Source organism: Asparagus officinalis, chromosome 6 (genome assembly GCF_001876935.1).
Source record: "Asparagus officinalis chromosome 6, Aspof.V1, whole genome shotgun sequence".
Classification (NCBI taxonomy): Eukaryota; Viridiplantae; Streptophyta; class Magnoliopsida; order Asparagales; family Asparagaceae; genus Asparagus; species Asparagus officinalis.
In genome coordinates, this window is record NC_033799.1 from 73,049,916 (window position 1) to 73,055,043 (window position 5,128).

Here is a 5,128-nt window from a genome sequence, read left to right on the forward strand (position 1 = left end):
GGGTTGTTTGGCTGACCGAAAAGTAAATGAAAATAGAAAGCGGGGAGGAAGTACTTTCTAGAGAAAGTACTCTATCTGTACTTTCTATTTACAAATTTTGTTTGGCAACTAAAAGTGAATGTATAGAAAATTTAGGCGGCCGCTGATGCGTGGGTTTTGTGTGTATATATAGTACTATTGGACGAAATATACCCTTTTCCTTATGGTATGAAGTTATTTATCTTGAAGAACTAAAAAAAATTCCCTTAAACATTGACCCCTTGAAAATCATGCTTATGTGCTAAAAAAGTTTCCAACACGTGGAAAACAGATAAAGAAAAAGAAATAGAATCTTTACATCCACCTTTTGAACCAATAAAAATCGGAAAAACCAATAAAAATTAGAAAAGAAAAATTAAAACAACTGCTATCAAAACTCCTAAATCTTCTAGTAGCTTGGCCTGACAAGATCATGTTACTCTTGTGACTGAACAGAATAATCTTACCAACATTCACATTCAAACAGGAGGCAAAAAAATAGATAGGATTGAAAACATGCTCATAGATATTAAAAAAAACCTATTATCAGCCAGATATCCATACCACCATTTACCCCTCAAACTTTCATTGAGAATATCAAATTACCAAATAACAAACATTTTAAACTCGGTGAGAAAATGAATAATCCTATTGAAGAACTAACTAAAAGGTTAAAAGATGTCTCTAAATAAATCTCCAGCCATCAATGTTTTGTCAAACCTCGAGTCTCAATTTGATGACATACCTGACTATAAATCAGAATATGATTTTGGAAAACCTCTACAAATTTAGAGTATTAAAAAATATTCTTACTATTCAAATAACACAAAAAATTATTATAGGGACTTACTCCTGTAGATATGCAATTTGAAAAAAATTAATAATTATCACAAGACAAATTTTGATGGTAATTCTCTTGTTGAGTGGAATCGTGATGGTTATACTGAATACCAAATAATACATCTTTTATAATAAATGATTATTTATGACAACACCTGTAGACAACAAGGTAATCCTGAAAAGAACATTGCCAGTGGCTTGTGTTTATCTTTTTCTGGTCAATTACAAGGGTAGTGGGATCGTTATCTCACTGAAACTGAATGGAATAACATTCTAAATAGCATAATGAAAATCAATTTGGAGAACCAATTCTTGACAAAAAAGGAAATTATCTTAGTGATGCAATCTATACCTTGCTCATTTCTGTTTATCATCATTTTGTTGATTTAGCTCACAATTTCTCACTTATTCTCCTCACTTGGCTTCTGTTACTGTTCAAGATAAAGTTAAAGAACAAATTATAAATTTTAGTATAAAACCTTTACAAACTTTATATGGTATAAAAATATTTTTTTTTCTAAAATTTAACAATTACATGATTGCAATAATCCCATTTGGAAAGAAAATTTTGTCTCTGGCCTTCCATCTTTATTTGCCGAAAAAGTGAGAGAAATCATTAAAGAACAATATAATGATCAAATAATTTATGATCAAATCCCTTTTGAAGAATTAATCTAAGGAGTCAATACCATTTGCTTAAGGCTTTGTAATGATGTTAAAATTAGAAACACGGTAGAAAATCAGAGCTTACAGATAAAAAGTAATTAAGAGATTTTTGTTAACAACTCGGTCTTCAAATGAAAAACCTAAGAATTAGAGGTTACAGAAAAACACAAAATAATACAGAAGAAAAATCTTTGGAAATGAAATTTTCGAAAAACAACAACAATAATAATACAAAAATTCCTACAGGTTACAAGTGTAACAAAAAAATGGACTTCATGCTAATAAATGTTTTCAAAAGAATTTGAAAAAGAAAGTTAACGAACAGGCTAATATTAGAATCTAAAGACTTTATAGAAGAAAAAAATTAATAAACTTATTAATGCTTTAAACATTAAAAATAATAATAGTTCATCTAGTGAGATAATCTTTGCACTTGTTATAAAAAAAATTTGAATCATCATTGGAGTCTTCTAATAGTTCTTCTGAATTAAATACTTTAGATGAACATGAACAATTTATTCTTAACACTATCGATGCTATTGCAGATGCACAAGAAAAAAGAGTACAATTAACTAAATACCTCGAGATGACTAAAAAGAAATAAAACAACTCCAAGCACTACACTTCTTTTAAACTAATAAACAAAATACACAATAACAAAAAGTCATTTGTTGAAGATCTCAAAAAGTAACAAAGAGAAGTAAAAATTTTGAGACTAAGAATCTTAAGCAAGAAATACAAATCTTGAAATCGCAACCAAATTCTATAGAATATTTCAATAAATCAATCAACATTGTAGAGAAATATATTAAACAAAAATATAAATGTAATATTACTCTTAATATTTAGTCTAATTTTACTATTTATCATAATGCATTGATAGAAAGCCATAGGGTTAAAACATCAGTATATGGTCACGCTGAACTCTTGGTGGGGGACGGCCTATAGCGGGCTAGTTTCGTGTTCAAATCCCCAACAGGTAAAAAACACGAGCAGAGATTAGTCCCATCCATAATAAGGTGTGGGGATACCTCATAGGAAACCAAAAAAATAATGTGGTGATTCATATGGGAGCAGATCTTAATTGTATTAGAGAAGGTTTTATTCCCTTCTAATATGTTGAAAAAACAACTCATGTTATTAACTCTGCAAATGGTCAAAATCTCAGAGTTGAATGTAAGCTTTTTGATGTTCATGTTTGCAATCAATTCCTATGTTTAAAAACATCGTTTATTCTTATCAAAGATTTGAAATAAGGTATTATTCTTAATACCCTTTTATTAATCTTCTTAAACTTTGTTCTATTGATGACGATGGTCTTCATTTTTGTGACGCCCCTGTTTTCACACATGGCTACAGTGCAAGGTGAACCCAGAGATGTCAAACCTACTATGCACCCTCCACTGTGTATAAACATGTTTCACTGTTACTATTGCTATCACTCTAGCAGAAACAAAATGTGGTAATAAGGAAGCCCCTGAAATCTAAAAAAATCAAACAAGGTACCTCTAGAACTACTAAAGCGAAGAGTAGAAGCAGATATAATAATGGTATGGGATACTCAACGGAAAAGTCATCCACACATATAATCGTCGATGATTCCTAAATACATTACAGATGAATATAAGAAATAACATGTGGATAAGAAATAGATAACATCATAAATGAGTGTCCCAACAGGGAAGAAAGATACATAGCTGACAGATCCACATCCACTGACACAAGTACAACGAGTCTCTAAAATATAAGAGTAAACTGAACAGTACTCAGGCACTCGGACCTAAAATAAAGTACATCTTCAAAAGACAAAAAAAAACATAAATGAGTCCATTGTGGAGCTCTAAGTACCTATGATGAATGACGGTGAACTATGCTGAATCCCCGTCAACCTGCGGTTCTCCGAGTCCCCGACTAGCTACCTAAAAAGAGGTGATTACAACGAGCATCAGAGCGCTAGCAAAAACATCTCCACTGCCCCCCAGGGGGAAGGGGTAGCGAGTATAATAGAAGTGTTACATATAGCATGTATATTAAAAAAATCATATACACTGTACTAAGAGGAGTTAGGATTTAGGAACCCACAATACGAGATGAGTACATCGAGTGAATAATCCAAACAATGAAACCCTCGTATATACCATATATCTCAAATTGTGAATCGCTAAAAATCAACTTCCAAAATCCTATAAACAAGCAATAAAGAAGTACATCACCAACACCTCATCCAGGACATGTCGTGCATGCCAAAATATAGTATTTCACACTACCCTCAGGGTAGGTGGTACGGGAGAAAATACACAATCCTGTGTAATCCTCTTCAATGAATATGGTGTGGAGTATAGGTGCTCACAGTATCACGTGGTCCATCATAATATCGTGCGGCTCACTACCTAACTCGGACACCAAGCGAAGTATAGGCATATCAGCCTAATCCGGACAATACAAATAAAAGAGATGTGGAGTCTCTGTGCTCACAGTGTCCTGTGGCTCATTTCAATATCATGCGGCTTACAACCTAACTCAGACATCTATGCAGAAGTATGATACGGAGCATAGGTATTCGCAGTATCCCGCGGCTCATTGCAATATCATGCGGTTCACTACCTATCCCGGCCATCCATGCAGACATACGACACTGACATATGCAACTCGATAGTTGTCGCCCTCATTTCGCGACAAGCTTAACACATGGGCTACGCACTCTCGAGGGTCTGTACGTACCAAACCCAATACGTACACTCCCATGGCCACGCACGTGTATCGACGTGCGGCCCATACATTGTGTAAGTGACCAAACATACGTGGAAGATCAACACACGCAAAAACATCACTAAATCAGTCGACTGGCCCTTGGGAATCAGTTGACCGACACTCAATCAGTCAACTGATATCCCATCAGTCGACCGAACAGTGAGCATACACAATTAATAAGTCTTAATCGGTCGACTGATGATCTATTAGTCGACCGATCCGAGAGGATCAAAACAAAATCCTGAGAGCCAATTGGTCGACTGATCAATGGGGTCAGTCGACTGACGCGAACGCTGAAACAAGAATCGACAGTTTTCTAAAGTTAATTGATTTTCTCAAAAACTTGTAAAATATCAACTTGGAGTGTGAATCATGTTTTAAATCTAGCATTAACTTAAGTTGGGCTTGGACAAACAAGTATACATCAAATAAAATCATGGTTTTGGGATCCAATTTTCCTAAACATCACTAATCAAATTTGACTTGATTAATTAGGGTTCTAATCCTAATCAATTCATCAATTAGAAAAAATTTAGAGTTCTAGTCATCAAGATCATGTCTTTTCTTTGTTTAGTGATTGGATCTAAAGTTCTATTCATTAATTTAGGGTTTAATCCATCGAAATTAAAAAAAATGGGAATGAGTTAGGAAAGAGATGAACTTGTATTTGGAGATCAATTTGATCTCTAAACGAATGATTCGGACGAAGTTGCTTTACAAAAGTTGTGGTTCTTGTTCTCCTCTAGATCTTTGCTTCACAAAGTTTTTCCCAAATCGAAAGAAATTTTTTTAGGGTTTAGAGAGGGGGAAGTGGCTGCTCAATGTGAGAGAGAGAGGGGGAAGAGAGAGATTA